Consider the following 20,231-nt stretch of genomic DNA (forward strand, 5'->3'; position numbering starts at 1 on the left):
GTCATAAGGTTGGTATTCCTTCATGCCACACCAACCATTTTTTCAATTCATTCATCCCCAGTACGTCAGCAAGTTGGAATCACCTTCCCCGATCCGTCGTAGATATATCTGATAACGCTAAGTTCAAAGCTGCTTTAACAAACCTTCTGTTGTCACAAACATAATTGTAGCATTTTTTTATCTCTTTTTACCACGCCAATCTTTTTAAAACGTGTGTTCTGTGTTTTGTAGGCACATATTACTACTTCGAGCGTCATGTATTCCGTTTTTTCTGTTGCAAAATATTTATTTAGGCTTTGTTTGTTTAGCTGGTTTTCTCTCCTTGTGCTGTGCGCTACTTATTACTCTCCTTTTTTGTATTGATTCAACTTTATTTTTTTTCCTTTTTCCCCCGTGAACCTCAATTATGCTAAGTTTTATATAAATTTACTGCTGTTTCTTGTTTTCCACTTCTTCGAATGTAACCCACTCCCCTCTGTAATGCCCTCGGGCCCTGAGGGTACTCAAATAAATAAAAAAACTCTACCATCCTGGAACTCCGCACTCGGACGCTAACTTCCACCATGCCAGACGCCGAACCACAGACGCTCCCGTCACCGCCCGTTCTCTGCGCTGGGGCTATCCGCCAGCGGGATCCTACCATCTTCAGCGGGACCGACGACAACGACGTTGAAGATTAGCTTGCGTCCTACGAGCGGGTAAGTGCTCATAACAAATGGTACGACACGACCAAGCTAACCAGCATCGCTTTCTATCTCGCGGGCGTGGCCCATCTCTGGTTCAGGAACCATGAGGCGGATTTCCGAACGTGGTCTACGTTCAAAACAGCCTTTACAAAAGTATTTGACCGTCCCGCCGTCCGCAAACTTCGAGCTGAGCAGCGCTTGCGCACACGCGCGCAGGTAACTGGTGAAACATTCACCAGTTACATCGAAGACGTTGTCGATTTGTGCAAACGTGTCAATGCCACCATGTCGGAAGCGGACCGAATTAAGCACATCATGAAAGGCATTGATGATGATGCTTTCCAAACCCTCCTGGCCATGAGCCCGAACAGTGTTGCTGACGTTATTACCCTCTGTCAGAGCTATGACGAGCTACGCAAGCAGCGAGCTTTGACGAGGCCTCCCCCTGCAACCGATGCGTCTATCCCCAGTCTGGCCATTGGTTCCGACCAGGCGTCGCTGCTCACGCAGATCAAAGCCTTTGTCCGCGAAGAAGTCGCACAACAGTTGTCCCTGGTACCCTTCACCCAGGTGCCTTCCAGTCCATTGCCTTCCACTCTGCGCAACGTTATTCAAGGGGAAGTCACTGAAGCACTGCCGGTTGCGCCCCAACAGCCGCTTGTGGCGGCTCCGCTCACTTATGCTGCGGTAGCTGCCAGGCCACGCCACGAGCCGGTACCACCTTTTCAGCAGCCGATGCGCCGTCCTCTTCCTCCTGTCTCTTGGGTCGGCGCTCCTCTTGCCAACCCGTGGCGCACGCACGACAATCGGCCTATATGCTTCGCATGTAGATATTCCGGACACGTCGTAAGGTTCTGCCGCCGTGTACAAACGATCGGCAATGATCTACAGGCACCTCGTTACCCGGTCGAGTCCAATGCTGACTACACTCCATCCGACCCACCGCCAACTCGTACTCCGATTGATCGTCCTCGTTTCGACCGTCGCCGCTCGCCATCCCCGCGACGCCGGTCGCTTTCACCGATGCGTCGGCGGCCCGTATCTATAGCGACGAGGGAAACTAGACGACGCAGTTCCCGAGGCAAGAACTACGCCAGCATCGAAATGCCCAAGTCCTCGTTCCTTCCCGGCCAATGTAACTGACGCGTTTGTCGAAGGTGTCGCTACAGTCGCTCTACTCGATACCGGCGCAGCTGTTTCTGTTATGGATGCTAAATTTTGCCGATCACTTCGTAAAGTGACGACGCCTCTTTCTGGATTGTCACTTCGGACTGCAACTGCTCAACCCATCGAACCAACCGCAGCGTGTACGGCTCGTGTGAAGATTCAAGACGTTATGTACTCTGTAGAGTTTGTAGTACTATCCTCGTGCTCCCACGCAATAATTCTAGGATGGGATTTTCCGTCTCGCCACAACGCTGTCATCGATTGCGCTCGCGCTGAGGTTGAATTCTTCCAACTCAGTGACCTCACCTTCATAGATCCTCATTCTCCTGCTAAACTTGTAGTCAAGGAAGACACCAGTATACCGCCAGGCTCATCAGCACTCGTACCGCTCTCATGTGGTGATATCTGCTCCGGGACAGTCTTCTTCACGCCGTCCGATCTCTTCGTTGCCAGAAAAGCCCTTCCTCTGCCTTTTGCTACTCTTGACCTCGCCGCTGGTTTCAGCACAATGCCCGTTCATAACCCACTTTCATCCCCACTCACATTGCTTCGTCACGAATGCCTTGGCCACGTCGAGACCGTCGATTCTATGCAGATTGTCTCCGTTCCCGACGAGGCGTCCTCTACCACTGTTCTTGACCTGAGCGTCCTTTCTGCTACTGACGCAACATCTACGGATGTCTTCACCCCATTCATCGACGAAGCTCTCACACCTTCGCAGCGATCCCAGCTTCTTGCCCTTCTGCAGCATTTCCGAAGTTCTTTCGACTTTGCCCAAGAATTATTAGGCCGCCCATCAGCAGTCGAGCACCACATCGACACCGGCTCCCACTCACCGCTGCGCCAACGTCCGTATAGTGTATCCGCTACGGAACGCCGCGTCATTGCAGATCAGATCGACAACATGCTCCGTCGAGGTGTGATTCAGCCTTCACAGAGCCCGTGGACTTCTCCCGTGGTACTTGTCACAAAGAAAGACGGTTCCATACGCTTCTCTGTATATTTTCGGCGCTTAAACAAGATAACGCTGAAAGATGTTTACCCACTGCCACGCATTGATGATGCTCTGGACTGCTTACAAGGCGCCGAGTTCTTTTCCTCTTTGGACTTGCGGTCAGGCTACTGGCAGGTGCCGATGGCGGAGGCCAATCGCCCAAAAACTGCCTTCGTTACGCCAGACGGCCTATATGAGTTCACCGTCATGCCTTTCGGACTCTGCAACGCTCCTGCTACATTCGAAAGGATGATGGATAATGTTTTGCGCGGCCTTAAATGGAAGATCTGCCTATGTTACCTTGACGACATCGTAGTGTTCGCCCCTGATTTCGCAACACACCTGCGCCACCTTCAGCACGTACTCAGTTCCTTGACCAAAGCCGGTCTACAGCTTAATCTGAAGAAATGTCGCTTTGCCGCACGCAAGTTGACGATCCTCGGCCACGTTGTGTCTAAGGATAGCATTCTTCCAGATCCCGAGAAATTACGGGCCGTCTCTGCGTTTCCTAAGCCCACTACAATGAGAGAACTTCGCAGTTTCATCGGCTTATGCTCTTTTTTCCGGCGCTTTGTTCAAAACTTCGCATCTATCCTATCACCCCTCACGCAACTGCTTCATGGTGCCAAAGACCTCTCATCGTGGTCCCCTGCCTGCGACCATGCGTTCTCCACCTTGCGGCGTCGTCTCACGACGCCACCTATTCTTCGCCATTTTGACCCTCAAGCCCCTACAGAAGTTCATACCGACGCAAGTGGTGTAGGCCTTGGTGCTGTGCTTGCACAGCGTCATCCTGGCCACGCAGAATACGTCGTGGCTTATGCGAGCCGCACGCTCACCAAGGCGGAGGGCAATTACAGCGTCACGGAAAAGGAGTGCTTGGCCATCGTCTGGGCACTTGGCAAGTTTCGTCCTTATTTATATGGCCGCTCTTTTGACGTAGTGATCGACCACCATGCGCTGTGTTGGCTTTCGAATTTAAAAGACCCATCTGGCCGCCTCGCTCGCTGGGCTCTGCGAATCCAGGAGTATGACATACGCGTAGCGTTTCGTTCCGGGCGGAAGCATTCGGACGCTGACGCTCTTTCCCGCTCACCGGTTTCGCCAGAGGTCACGCGTGAGTCCCCCTGTGAGCGCACGTTGTCATCTCTTGACTTGGACACTATTGCTGCCGAACAACACAATGACCCCTGGACTGCATCACTTTTATACCTTCTTTCGAATACGTCAACAGCTCCGGCTTCTAGAGCACTTCGGCGACAGGTTCCGCATTTTGCGATCGGTGATCAGCTCCCGTACCGGCGCAACTATGCCCCTGAGGGACGTACGTGGCTGCTAGTCATCCCGAGAGCCTTGAGATCAGAGATCTGTTCCTCTTTCCACTCGGACCCCCAGTGTGGCCACGCCGGCGTTTTCAAGACGTACGAACAACTTCGGCACCGCTACTACTGGCGGGGTATGTACACCTTCGTTCGAAACTTCGTCCGTTCTTGCCGTGAATGTCAGCAACGAAAATCTCCGCCGCACCTCTCAGCCGGTGAACTCCAACCCCTGCCATGTCCTTCTCAACCTTTTGATCGCGTTGGTGTCAATCTATATGGGCCTCTTCCCTTGACTACGTCCGAAAACCTGTGGATTATAGTTGCCGTTGACCACTTGACACGCTATGCAGAAACTGCGGCCCTCCCAGCTGGTACTGCGCAGGAAATCGCCCCTTTTATACTGCGCCGTTTTGTGCTTCGTCGTGGAGTCCCTCGTGAACTCCTAAGCGATCGAGGCCGCGCCTTCCTGTCTGAAGTTGTCGAGAAATTGCTTGCTGAATGCGCTATTGTTCATCGCACATGCACCGCCTATCATCCCCAAACCAATGGTACCACGGAACGCTTTAATCGCACCTTAGTGGCATGCTCGCTATGTACATCGCATCCGACCACTCCAATTGGTACCTAGTTCTTCCATTCGTCACCTACGCCTACAATACTGTTACGCAAGCCACTACCGGTTTCTCCCCCTTCTATCTTCTTTATGGCCGTCATCCTTCCCATACAATTGATACCATTCTGCCCTACCACCCAGACGCATTAGAATACCGGCCAATCTTGGATGCCGCAAGAAAGCTGAAGAATGTCGTCAGTTGGCCCGCCGCTTCCCTTCGGACGATCAGAGTCGCCAAAAGTCAAAACACGATGCCCGCAACTCGACCCCAACTTTTCAACCGGGAGACCTCGTTTGGCTGTCCGTACCGAACCGCACACCAGGACTTGCTTCAAAACTTCTTCCTAAATACGATGAACCACACCGCATTTTGCAACAAACTTCTCCCGTCAACTACCTGATCGAGCCACTGACACCGCCTTCTGACATGCGTTGTCGCAATCGCGAAGTCGTCCTCGTCCAGCGGCTCAAGCCGTATCATGATTCTGTGGCCTCATCTTCAGACTAAGTCGCCAGGATTGCTCCTTTTTTCGATGGGGCAGTAATTGTAGTGAAGAAGAACGCCTGGACTTAGGCAGCAGGATTGCCAACAGCATCGCGTGCGGCAGAAGCTCGAGCTTAGAGATTGTGCTCGGTGGAACGCTCGACCCGTCCTTGGCCTTTCGTTCAATAAACCTCCTTTATAATATATATATATATATATATATATATATATATATGTGTGTGTGTGTGTGTGTGTGTCGAGTGAGTTTCTGGACAGCCCTTTGTCGTCGACGTGGCCACAATCATGGACTTCATACCTCGAAGTTGTGTAACGTATTGCTACCGCATTTCTCTCGGATTTACTGCTAAATCGTCATTGAATAGTACATGCGTCAGTTTCTGGACTAGCATGCTGTGATGAAAATGTAATGAGGTTTCGGCCCAGGACAACTCACCAAACAACGCAATCGACGACTCCAGTGCACACAAACACAGAATACATATTAACAGCACAAAGGCGTACAGACTTCACGGTGGACATGTACTTAAGAGTTATGCTAACGCATTCAGTCCCGAAGGTGGTACTAGAGTGTCCTGTTGAATAATATAAAGTCTCTCGCCGTGCGTTCCCTTCGCGTGGGGCCCGTCGAAGCGTAGAGGCCGGTGTCGGTCCCGAAGGGTCAGCTGACGGCTGGATGACGTCACCATGGGCCTACTACCCATGGCATCATCGGATCCGCAGCTGCAGCAGCAACGGTAGCAGACACAGCCGTAGTAGCAGTGCAACAGCTCTCGCTACTACTCTCGCCTCCAGCAGCAGGCTGGTTGTGGCAGTAGCCCGAGAAAGCGACCACCTCGCTTGGCTCTTCGCTCCCTGGACGGGTTGTCCAGCAGGAACACAGGTCCTTGAGGCTCCCTGGACCAGTTGCCCCGCTCCCCTGGCTCCCTGGACCGGTTGCCCAGTAGGAACGCAGGTCCTTTGCGTCCGAGGACGGCGTAGTGGGCGATCTGGGTTCTCTAGACCAGGCGTCCAGCGAGAACCGGCTGGCCTTCAACGCCGAGCAGATCAGAACACTCGCACGCTCCACGCGCCCCACGATCACACCACTTCGTCATCGCCCCCGCCCGGCGAACACGGCAATCTCCTTTAAATGCGAAGCATTTCTTGGTGAAAATTTGCTACTTTGACAGTATTTATCTATCTAGCCACCTACGTCTTGGTTCTCTCATGGCCGTTTCATTAACATGGTAGGTACCAAAATTGGCATACTATGACAAGAGTATATGACGAACATAAATGATAGGTCATGACATAAATGTCATGACATGCGTGTCATGTAGGTCATGACTATGACCCAGAGAAAAATATTAACACTCAAAAACCACTGAAACGGGTTCGGACGTGGGTACTAAGTGATGGAAAGACTAAAGCATGGTAGTAGAACTCATAGTCATGAGCATGATTGAGCAAAATTGTCAATGACTCAGCGAAAAACCTTAGAACTCACAAACCAATGGAATGCGTTAGGATGTTTTACTAAGTGAAGGAAAAGGCTAAAGGTTGATGGTCGAAATTATAGTCATAAGCATGACTTAGGCTTTCGCCTTAAGGTCCTTGAGGTGTAGCTAAAGAGGTTCCTGAGGACTCATGACATGAATGTCATGACATGCGTGTCGTGTAGGTCATGAAAGAGCCGCCTACGCTTTGGTGCCCTTATGGTCGTTTCGTTAACTTGGTAGGCACACTGCTTCGCATAACAACGATTCCCACAGGTCGTGGGATCTGCCGGATTTTTGTTGTTCGCGCACTTCCGTACATATCATGACAACCCCCAGTTTTAAGAAAGTTGTTCATGACATTTCTAATGGGGAAGAAGGCGGAAAACAAAGGTCAACGTGTTGCGGGAAGGTCCACTTTCAAAATGAGTTCACTACATATACAAATATTGTTATAAAAGTGTGTCTTCTTGTCCTTCAGCACTCCAAAGGTTAAGAATTTAAACTCTAAGGTAATACACACTTATTAGCTCAGTGATTTCAACACGGCTCAGGTAATCTGCTCCAACGTTATCCGACCCTTTGATGTAATCAACGGCAAAGGAGTACTCTTGCAAGAGTAAGCTCCATCCCAAACATCTGTTGTTGAGATGTTTTGCGCACTGCAAGTATTCCAAACACTGATGGCCGGATCGTATGACAAATTGTTAGCCGTACAAGTACATATGGAATTTTTGTACTGCCCATACAAGTACCAAGCATTCCCGTTCAATGAATACCTTGTTTCTCGAGGCAACAGGTTGCGGCTAGCGTAGGCAATAGGATGTAAGACCTGATCCTTTCCTAGCTGCAGCAGTACGGCCCCACGACTTGTGTTTGAGGCATCGGTGCGGAGGACAAATTCCTTTCTCATGATGGGTGCTTGTAGAATGGTAGCGTCGCCAAGCTTATTCCACAGAATGGTGAAAGCTTGGTCTTGAGTCGGTCCCCAAGCAAGAATGTTGTTCTGTCCTTTCCGTGTGAGATCAGTGAAAGGCTTGGTGATCTGAGCATAGTTGGGGATGAATTTCCTGCAGCAGCCAGTAAGATCTAGAAAAGACCGGAGGGTAATTTTCGTATTAGGTCTTTTGGCTCTGAGAATCTTGTCTAGGGTCTTCAGAATATGTTCAACTTTACTGTCTCTAATTCGATGGCCCAGGAAAAAGATGGTGTGCTCCCCTATCTCACACTTGCTGGGTTTGATCGTTAACTTGGCCTGTTGGATTCGCTCAAACACACGCCGCAGAGTGACCAAATGCTCATTCCACGTATTTGTAGCAATGACAATATTGTAAAAATAGTGGTGAACATTTTCTAGGTCACCAAGAACGCCTCGCATGAGGTGTGCGAAAACAGCCGGAGCTCTCTTGATCCCAAACGGCATGTATACAAAGTTATAGACGGTTTTCAGCAGCGGCGCACGGGCGCGGCCATGTTTGATCACGTGAGTGCGCCGGCATGACTGGCCTTGGGTTGAAGGCCAGCGAAGCAGCCGTACTGCTGTAGTCGTGGGCGACGGTGCGGCAAGCGGCGTTGTTTCGGGTCCACCGATGGACAGCGGCTGGATCAACGACACAAAGCTCTGGCCCATGGTTCAACGATCATGTAAGTGAACCATTGTTTGTCATTTTAACGTTGTATGTGCTCGCGCCGGAGCGCTCTGGCGCTCGATCATCGTGCATGCGCGTCGCTCATTCGCGCCGAGCGATTCGAGCTCATGGAGGCTTCTTGTAGGGCGTTCACGTCAGTTCGCTAGTTCTTTTTCTTTTTGTGGTTAGTGTGGTGTACTTAAGCTACGATCTGAGCTGTTTGAAGTGGTTGCCCAGTCTCTCGCGCTTTGCTTGACGGCCTCGAATGTGTATGCTTGAGCGCCGAGTGAAAAATCCGTGTCCGCTGGTGTGTTGACGTCTCGCTCGCTGGTATTTAGCTTCACACATACGTTTAGGTAAACGTTTGCCTCGCGACTGGTGCACTGATCTCTGCAGAATTCACCAGTGCGGCGGGCACGCAATAGTTTGGCGTAGTTGCCTTCAGAGCGGCAGATTCTGTTTGTTGGATGTACTAATTGAATGCCCCCGAACGGGTGTTGTTTCATAGTAAAACCCCTGTCACACGGGCACGTTCGATCGCAATTGAGCCTCGATCCGAATCCAGTCGGTCGTGATCCGCAAATTGTAATCGAAGTGTCCGATTTCGATCGGAGACCGACGTAAGCAGCTTCTAGCTCAGTGTGACAGAAAACGAGGTACAACGAGAAAGAAAGAGATCCGAAGAAATAACCCTCTAAAAAGGCCGTTTTATTTTTTATGCACGTATAATTTTGAAAATCTGTGTGCTGCGTCGACGCCATGCATGTAGTTCTGAGATTTGCAGACGATCAGAATCGGCGGACGTGGCACGTCGTTTACCTAAAATACTGAATGAAAAAGTAATTTTTCTGAAAATTGATTTGTACGTACCTTTACTACCTATTAGGCACGTTTATTCTTTGCTTCGGACTTAGTTACACTTAAAGCGTTAGAGCCCAAATAACACGATTCTGATCCTTGGACTGTGTAGTAGCGATCATTTTCGATTGCGATTGAAAGTCCGAGCCGGATCGAGGCTCGATCGCGATCGAAAGTGGCCATGTGACAGGGGCATAACTTTGGCTAGCTGTAACTCAAGCGTTTTATAAATGAGAGCTCCCGTTTGAACTTTTCGAACTCTTCATAGGAGAGCAACACCAGCTTAGTAATCAAATATGTATTAATTATTGAAACTCCAGAACTATAATTTATAAATACAAACGATCACTTTAATATCAGACTGTATCTGTCGTGTTATTTTAGTTCTTTCAAACATCTGCAGATGCCTTGAGGAGTAAATAAAAAATCAGCTTTATTTCATTGCCATTATTTTTTCATTCCCGCAGTACATACAAATGTTTCTCCCCTATTTCAGTTGTCTACGACTACATGGTCAAGGCAATCGACCAAGATGGGAAGCCTGCACAGGACTACAGGGGGTTTGCAAAGGGCATCAACCTTTTTGACAGTGGCAATGTTGGGAAAGCTTTGTGTGAATCCAAGGATGGCATGTGCAGCATAAAGCTGTGTTCCAAGCTGCAGTGTGGGGTAGGGATAGTCCTTGGTTGGACGCCCATCAACAAAGTGAATAGACAGGGTGATTCATGTAATATTTACAATGGTTTGCTTTTATTTGAACGTAAGAATAAAGGAGTCCACATAAATAAAAAGCACGCACATGGGTAACGCATGCAGTTCTTATTACAAACTGCCACAAATTTGACAAAAAAAGGCAATAGCAGTGTGCTGCCAATGTCTTTTCCATAATCACAAATAATGTCATAATTTCATAGTGTCAAATAATGCCGCAATTTCGCGATGTCAAAAGAGGCTATGAAAATGAAAGTAAATAATATATATATTCAGCATGCGCTTTGGGGAACCCTGAAAGACACAAGGAAGAAGGAAACAGCTGATTTGTAGTTACCACTACTTTAATACGCAGCTAATCAAATAATGTCAAACTGGGGAGTTTGAAATTATTTACTTTTATTTCCAGGGTTTCTCTTGACATCACGAAATTGTGACATTATTGTATATCACTTTACGATAAACACGCAACCAACACTTCCAGCGTTGTTTGAAACAATAATTTTGTGCTACAGCGTCAACACAGCTAGCTTTCGCGCACCTGTTGCTGGACACAAACAACGCCAGGTCTACATTCTGATCACACCGTGCATCCGATACAGCAGCGAAACCAACATATGTAAAATCAGACGCGCAGGCAGGAATTCGTCAAGCTTAACGATTCAAAAACGCGATTCAGATAGCACTTCTCCAATCTTTTCTGCAGGAGTTGTCACCGCGACAACTAGTACGCCTTAATTGGCACCGATCCCGGCGCATATACGCACGTGGCGTGTAGTTTCGCTTAACGATAAACATGACAGATAGCAGGTGACTGTTCCAATACGATATCGCTAATGATTGTGTTCTGCCACGAAAACACCACACGGTGACCTTAATGTACAGCAAGCGAAAGACGTGAAAAGTTTATACACTATTCCGCAAGCCGAGCGCGTTCGCTTATTCGGTACTATGATCTGCCACTTACTCTTGCCGATGTGCCTTAATTGAAGTTCTTTCTCTGTAGGTTCGCTATCCAGCATTGTCGGGTGAGCTTGTTTTTCTCTCCTTGAGGAAATCGGCGCATGGAAAACGGCCTCGGGCACGGACAGTCTTGATGCAGCTGTGGCGCGTGTATTTCACACACCGACGTGTTCCACAGCTTAATGTCGCCATCACAGTTTTTGCATCCGACCACAGCACACGTTTTCCCTCTTAATCTCCACATGGAGCAGAATATTGTTCGACGTTTGACAAACTGCGCTTGTTAAACGCCGCTGGCTACGCTTTCGCGACTGAGCAATGGTAGTTTCGTTTGCGCGCCCAAGGCCAGAGATGTCCAACACGCGCGGCGCTCCGGTGGCGCCATCAGATTTCAGTTGCACAAACCGGCTGCTGCAAATCGTCTATACAGGCCATATATACTGGAAAATGCTTTTTATCTTCACTGTCCGCAGACATGAGCTCCTGCCAATAGCCTTTGTTAAAATAAAATTTCGAAAAAAACTTGCGCTGACCAGCAAGGGCAAGAGCCACGTCGATGCGCGGGATGGGCTCACTGTCAGCAGTCAAGGTCTTATTAAGCTCACTGAAGTCTATACATAAACGGATCGCATTGTCGACTTTCTTGACAACTACGATGGGAGCGTGATAGAGTGACTGCGGCTTTTCAATGACGCCAATTTTATGATTTCTTGCACATCCTTCTCGACGCTTTCCCGTAAAGCTAGTCGGATAGGATACTGGGGAACATCGATTGGCTTATCAGAGGTCAAGCGTAGTACGCACTGGACGAGTTCAGTCTTTCCTGGTAGGTCAGAAAAGATATTCTCAAATTCTTAAAACAAGTCAAGCACCTCTGAACTGAACGTTGTTCAGCACTTAGCTTCGTAGATAACTTCACATCAGCCGCCGTCTGCGTACGGAAAAGGCTAGGGGAGGGAATCTCGTGGGAACCTTCTTCGCTTAACGGCGCCTCATTTACTTCCGACAGGCCTTGGTCGCTCTCGGTTATAAACAGAGACCTGCTGCACTGGTAAAGGTTCGCGTTGCTCATATTTCTTGTGCATATTGATGTGGAATATTTTTCTTTTTCCACTCATGTTCAAAACATAGTCGATCTCGCTGAAATGCACCCTTACATTGCATTATCAATTTGTTGGAATCAGTCGGCAGTAGAAGTAGTTATATCGCCAACATTTAACTGGCGAGAACAGCTCACGATCGCACCACTTCGTCATCGTCCCGCACGGCGAACACTGCAATGTCTATTTGTTTTTCGCGCGCTTCCGTACATATCATGACACACACATATCAAATATTCGGTTTTGTAGTTGGTTATTATTTTGTTTTTCATAGCCGTCGACATATTATTTACGCTGTAGAACCTCAATTTTTTGACAGCGCCACAATAAACCATATGTTTCGCTTTATTGCGTGTGGGGTTAAAACGCTTGTGGATGTAGCGCGGCTTCGAACGTGAAGGAGACACGTCATGTCCTTTAAAATGTCTCGTGGTGCAGGGTACTGAAGCGCAGTGTCAATCAATTCAGCATTCGGTGAGACAAGAGGGGAGAGCGGTTCCTTGTGTGTCTAAGTGGGAAATGAAAAGGGCCGATTTGGTTGCTGTAGGCGACGTGGTCATTGTGTAGCCTTCAAACACCGCAGCAGGGTCACTATTGCGTTGTTAAGTTGTTTTTTATCCATTCATACCCATTCATAACTAGTCATACCCAGTAATAATCAGTCATTCACATCTAGTCATACCCATTGTCAAGAAATATAAATACCCGGGTGTACATGCAAACGAAGGCAAGACCTATTCAAGTGCGCACTAAGATAATGTAAAGTTAAAAGGGAAGCGGAACACCGCGATATTAATACATAGAGCATTTTTTCGCAACAATACGTACGAGTTGATACGAGCAAATTGGAAATGTGATAATAGTGCCAGCGCTAACGTTCGCAAACGCAATTCTGTGCTATAATTCAAACATGTCGTCTAGGTTACAAAAAAAGGCAGTGCAGAGCAACATAAGTTTTGACGAAACACAAACACGGATGAGAAGAAGCAATCGCTGGTTAAACTGAACATATTTTATCTACCTAAAGACTGTGGATACGTAAAGGAGGAAGAGCTCATGAAAGTGGATACAAAGTGCAGGGTAAATGAAAGGGTTAGAGACAACCCCGAGTCACAAAAGCCAAACTGACACAAAGACAGACTGCAAATCGTATACAAAAGTTGAAAACAAAAAACACCATGGGGATTTAAAAAAATGGTATCAAAGAAATCAGGAAGGAAAATATTTATGATAATGGAAATAAGAGTGCCATTTGTGGCCCGAGCTGGCTGCCTGAGAATAAGAACATATGTCCACCTGGCGCAGAAAAAAATGAGGCGGGAAACAACTTTGCACATTGTAATAGAATGCCAAGATATTTACCGTAGTGATCGTCCACCTTGCAGTAGCGATGGGATTCAAAGGTGAAAGGATTAGCTGGTCCGCAGTTGAGTAAGTAAGAGACGATTAGAGTATTGGTAGAAAAGAAGCAGCATTGATATGATCCTAGTCAGTGCAAGGCGAAATGCTAAATAGCGATAGATGCAGTCAAAATAAATCAGACAAGCTAGGTGACTATTTGTCCCCTCCCCGTTTCAAATGGGATGCCAATTAACATCAACATAATCATTGCGGCACCAGAACACTGTTTCCGCTTTCGGTGTATTGAATGGCCTCCGTTCTCACATCAGAAATCGCGCTGCATTTGGTGCGCGTTTTGAACGTGTAATTTATCACTTAGATATATGCCGTAAGAACCTGGCTTTTAGGTTATTGTGCATAGAGAGTGATCGGTCTCTTATTATGCGTCAGCTATGGCTTTCGTCGTGTTTGTACATCGAGTCTTTCGCCGGTTTTGCCTGCGCGATAAGACCACACCGGCATCCAAGGAACTAGTGGCAATAAGACAGGCACTTCTCCATATTTCACAACAGCCTGCTCAAGTATGGACAGCCTTAGTGCGCGAAATCGGCTCTGTAGCTGCTTAGAATTTCAATGAAATAAATATCCTACGAAATAAGTTGCCTCTTTCATATGCCGAGCTATACATTGTAGCGGAAGATAATGGCCAGCACATGGTTTCCTACTCAATCTGCAACGAACTACTAGTTTCCTACTCACTATGCTACTCACTGCAATGATCGAGCCGACGCCAAAAGTATGGAAGGCACTGGAAGCATCAGATGCACTGCTTGGAATTTATTTTTCAACAGCGGAAGCTAACTGCGTTCTCTCAGGAATAATCCCAAAAGGGACAGAAAAGCACTGGGACTATTCGGAAAATCGCCACACACGACTGCAGAAATGAACATGCAAAATACCATGAAAAATAGCCTACAACCCAAAATTCTGCAAATCGGGGGCAGTCCTACCCACCGACTTGGGCTGGGTCGTGCACCTAGTGCGACACACCGAGTCTACAAAATGTGAGCTATGCTATGTGCATGTTACTACAGGACATGTGCTGTTTGACTACCCTCAGTACGTGGAAGAGCGACAGAAACCGAGTAATGATATTCGGCACCTCGGCAGCCCACCGTTGTCGGAGGATGTTGTTTTAGGCCCTAGGCAAGACGGTTAATCTAGTTTTCAGGCCATCCAGGCCTTGCTTGACTTTTTAATTATGTGCGGTTCTAGACTATGGCTTTAAGTTGATCTAATGGCTTGTTATATGTCTTGCATCGTCCTTCTATAGTCATGACCTCTCATCGTGCACTCCTTTCTTTCCATCTTTATTTCCTCTTCCCCTTCCCCCAGTGCAGAGCAGCTGGCTTGAGGAATGTAGCTCTTGCAGGCCAACCTCTGCATTTTGTGTCATCATACATTTCACTCTCTCTTTTGAACGTGTGTTTATCTCAATTGAATTTACTGTTAAGCTTGCACTATACTCCTTGTTTATTTGAAAACTTTTTCTAAATGAATATTCAAAGTTGTACATTATACGTTACGATTTCACTCTAATATGTTTACTAATTATTGTAATACTCATGTATTGTCCCACCGCGTAATAGCCTCTTTGAAGGCTATTAGGGGAATTCTTGAAATCAAATATAAAACACAGTTGGCATAAGAGGTGCTGCAATTATTTGTGGTTCTCTAGAGGAATTGTGCCTTCATATAAAGATTATGGAATGAACACCTGAAGTGGGGCAAAAAGGTCAGCTCAAAATTTCAGTAGCTGTATCCCTAAAGAAGACAACTGCAAGATGGACCTGCATGTCCGGCCTTGTGAAGACAAAAAAATAAGCGTAAACAATAAACATTGTAACTGGCCGACTACCCCGCATAATGAAATATATTTTAAATAAAGTGGAAAACAAATCAATTCAAACTAACTTTGAATGAATGTGATTTGTAGACAGGTTGTCCCAGCCAACCTATAAAAATACGTCAAGAATGTTCTCTGCCACAGTATTGGACAAGTCACACAGTTTTGGCATTCTCTTTATTTGTGCAAGATAAATTATTCAACTCGGCTACTCTCTTATTAGGAATCAATATTGTAGAGATTTCCAAGAGAGGTTTGATACAGCATGACTGATATTCGGTCGTATGGTGCAATAATTTATATCTGCGTCATAAAGAAAGTCCCCGAAACATGAGAACGCATTTTCGCGCCGCAGTCACAGTTGTTTCAAGACTGCGGCGCATTAAGCAACAGCGATCTCAGCCTAGCACACTGCGATTGATAAAAAATGACGGCGCTGTGACGCCGACGTTTTCTTTAAAATTTATCTTATGCAGCGATTGGTGCCCGTTTACTGCTGAAAGCTACAAACGCGGCCGTCTTTAATGTGATTAGCATACTTTGAATACTTCAGGCATCCCACACTCTGCCGGTTTCTCATGTCTTTCACGGCGCTCTTCTTGCTGCAAGCGCACTCCACGGATGCATGCATGTCCGAGGGATAAAAGTGAGAGCGGCCGTTTTCCGGTTGACAGCGAACAAAAGCTTTACAGCTTAAACAGATGCATATTGTAACGACGTGGGATCGACGAGGACTCGGAGCAGCACCAACAAGGACACCTTATCAATTGTCAACAAAACCAACAACGTCTTATTCGTCTCCACGCTTAACCTAAAAGCCCGCGCTACTTCAACCTCGTCCCCACTGGCACATACCCGCGGCAATATAGTTGTTCCAATATGCAATCGCGTAAACTATTACGCGATCGAAGTCAGATATGCTGAATCCTAATTTTACAAAGTGGCTGTGGCAGGGAGGCAGTGTTTAGTGAGGGTTTCTTTGGAGGCGTCATAAGGTATACACGCTGTACTCTTTGATGGTGCTATGTGGCATGCGTGTGCTCTAATGCAATTATTAAAGCGGAGCTTTTTAGAGTGCAGCGCTTAGGCGCCCGTTGCTACGTCCAGAGTCAGCGTTCCCGACGTAACCGAGCGAACGGGCGTAGCGGTTGAAAGAGCGAACGCGTAGCGCAGCGGGGGATCCAAAAAGCGGCGACAGCGAAGAGTGGGTGAGGAGGAAAGTTGAAGAGGAGAGTGCAGCGGATGCACGATGCGGAAAGCGGAGGAGGATGGCATGGTGAAAGCGTGAGAAGAAAAACGTAGTGCCGGGCGCAAGCGCTGACGACCGCTACGAGATGGCGCCAGAGTAGCGCGCCGTCATCTGTTCACCGATAGCCTTCTTTATCTTTCTTCGATCACTGCTTTCCACCGGCTAAGAAATGTTAAGCGTTATCATTCGTCGGGGGCACGACGCGCCTGCATGTTTCAGTAATTTCTCGAATGTTATCGATGGTTCTATTCGTTGGCTGTCGTCGCCGAACCTATTGTAATTTGATTGTAAACTGATTGTATGTGCGACGCGAATTGTGTAGTACTTTCTGATGCCCACGTGTGCCGACGTGCTTGACCCGTAAATCAGATTTTCGACCGTCGCCGACGCTACTACATGTCTCTCTCAACTTGTTTGCCTCAATATATCCCGAAATGAAAACATGTATAGAGCACCGCTCAAACTTCCCGTTAAGGAGTATCGTAATCATCGGTGAATTTTTTTGCCTACCATCTGGTGGTTTCACCTGGGCCGTTCTATCGGTCCATTAGACACTATTCGGGTTTTAGCCGAGTAGATTACTCTTCCCTTTTAAAATAAAAGAAGGAAGAAAGCGCGTCCGGTGCCTTGAATTGATGGTCGGCCCTCTTGCGCACAGCAGGCTGATGCTGTATCCATTACGCCAAAATCCGCTCTTTCTTCTTCATTGTCTAGTTGCTCTTTCCATTACGCCAAAATCCGCTCTTATTTCTTCATTGTCTAATTTAACAAGTAGACCATGCAAGAGAACAAATTTAATCATACCTGCAGATTTTCATCTGATTACAGTATCAAATTTCTTGAGCGCGACCCAGACCCGCGATAATTCCCAACCATTCAGGTGGTTTTGGCAGAGCTTCGTAACTCCCTCGTTCATGAATATTACTTTCGATAATGTTTTCCCTCAGAGTGCAGGCAGTAACTTCCGCATTTTTTTGTGGCCATTGTGGTCTTCCAATTGTCGATACCGGAGCATTAAAAAGTCATAAGGCACATCCACATCATTTGATGCTGGCAAATGCATGATTGCGTGCTGCAAAATAGAAGCAAGGTAGATAACCGGTCTCTACACGTAGTCTTAGTTCACATTGTAAATGATTAAACACGTTATAAAGTTGTGTTAACCAATTTACTAGGCTAAGCGTTGGTACCTCCCAGCTATCATCCCTATACTTATGATTCGCTCTCAAAAGACGAGTATCGCCTTCGTGTCATCCGCTACGTGGCCAAGTGGGAGGCAGATCTTGCCAGATAGATTTAGGGCCGCAGGGGCAGCTCCTTGCTGAGTCGGGTGTCCAAAAGCACTCGTGTGTCGCGCTTTAAGCGCAAATAAACAACCCCTATTGGTCGAAAATATTCGGAGACCTCCACTATGCGTCGTCGTCTTTTTTCTTCAGATGGAGAAACTCACCAATTATAATATTTCTGCTGAGAAAGTGTGCGGCAGTCTTGTAAACCTGTTTACCGTACAATAATAAAATTAACTAAGTTTGCAGCAGGATTGTTTGCTTGAAGTCAATGTAATGCAAAAGCTTGCAACAAGCACAATGATTTAAATAAATACTGGGGTTTTACTTGCCGCAACCATGATATGACCATGAAGCACGCCGTAATGACGGACTCAGGAATAATTGCGACCAGCTAGGGTTGTTTAACGTGCACCCAATGCGCGGTACCCGGGCGTTTTTGCACTTCGCCCCCAGCGCGGTGCGGCCTCCGGGGCCGGCATTTGATCCAACGCCATCAGGTTTAGCAGCCCAACGTGTTAGCCAGTACGCCACCACGGCGGTTACTCTATTTTGCAATGTGTAAAATTTGGTGGCAATTGCATCAAGTTGTCAAGCGTAAATATAATTAAGCTGTGCGATTACATTTATGGCCACCCATGATCAATCCTGTTTTCTTTTTTTGTGCTTGATATCTTGTAATCGATTGTTTACTATTCTATTGCTATGAGTTCAGTCAACGTATAAAGTGTTGGGCCCGTACTTATAGAAATTAAACCTAAAAAATCAATACTCCGCACCGAAATAGGTATTGACGTACGCTAAATGTCCAATGTTCAATACGGAGTCTTAGTATTCCATTTTTAATGATATGATGTTTACTTTTCTGCATTGAAACATCAATTGACCGATACGGTATCAAAATTAGATTACAATGACAGCAATATTTATTATCTCTTTGTTTGTGGCACTTAATATAGTATGCGTATGAGCATGCTTTGTCCAGGCTTTGCTCACTTCTTGTGGATATCAAAACATCTGGGACAAACCATAGATTCGGTCTACTATTTTGGAATTGAGTGTATACCCTAAGCCACTAATTTCCTAACTATTTTCCTGCCTTTGTAAACATGATTTGCTGAATTAATGTACGCGAACGGGAAGAATGACTAACATTCAAATTCAAAGCACGTCTCCGTAAGCTAACTTGAGATATACAATTGTTTAGAACGTTTGTCATAAACAAACACAGCTGAAATTTGTTGCGTTATACTTCTAAGTTACAGATCAGGTCCGGTGTAATATTTTTTTTACATCTATATGTCACAAGCCTGTAAATGCCAGCAAAAGAAGAGAAAAGAAACGACTGGAATTGACCAAGATCGGCACAAAGAAAAAGTTATCTTTTCAGTCTGTCTGCTCACGGAATGTTTATGCTCATTTTCATTCAGCTTAACGAATTCAGCTAAGGCCTCCTGAGTGTATTCTGTTTTGTACTGCAGTTGTAAAAAGGTGGTTTCGCAACGTGTTGTCATGGTGCCCTTGTGAATACACTTCTATTATAGATGTAGTATTACCAAATTCCTTGGTTGTAATTTCACATTTATACAAAATAATAAAGTTGTATTTATTCAAAAGTGAAAGGCCGACAACCTGTGGTGCAAGGGGGATGACCGGGAAAAAAATCCGCCTGCATTCCACCCTGTGAAAGCGGATGGATGTACAGGGAAGCCGGAAAGGAAATGTATTGTCCGCGACCACGTTGGCGCCCTTTGCGTTTGTGCTTTGATTCCATGGTGGTCGCCGTGCATCTTGGTTGCTTCGCTTCTTTGCATGTGCAGCAATATGCGCTTTCCTTGCGGGCCGCCACGCATGGCACTATCGAGATTAATGTGGCATCCACAACTGCGTTCGCGCCCTTTCCGCTCGTGCTTCGACGCCGCGAACATGCACAGCGAGCACCGCTTGCGCGTGCCGACGTTCACGAAGTGAAATGTCATTGTAACCTTTTGAACAGTGTTTGCCTTAATGTCGATTGCGGTCGCAGCACATGCTGTGCAACAGATGCAGCGGGCAGAGCGCCTATGCATCGAAGACACATACATCGTGCGCACACGCTCGTCGCCGCGCGCACGCAGGTGAAAGTAACTGCAGCGTGCATCCTCATTCTAGTAAATTCTCCGCCTGGTACAGTGCATTATTCGACTAAATTAATTTCTCAAAGTAAAACGCTGCACAAAAGTTTGTGAAATACGATTTACACAAAACCTGCAGATATGATAGCATCGGATTGTAATTTGAATATACGAGAAAACATAATTCTGTTACGCGGAAACTCAGAAAGCCTTTTTGCAGCTGCCGTTTCTTTTTCGCTTAGTGCAGACCGAAAACTCCCGACCAACTACAGGCTAACACCTGCGCTGTAAGGAAAAAAAATATTCAGCGGCG

Source organism: Dermacentor silvarum, chromosome 5 (genome assembly GCF_013339745.2).
Source record: "Dermacentor silvarum isolate Dsil-2018 chromosome 5, BIME_Dsil_1.4, whole genome shotgun sequence".
Taxonomy (NCBI): Eukaryota; Metazoa; Arthropoda; class Arachnida; order Ixodida; family Ixodidae; genus Dermacentor; species Dermacentor silvarum.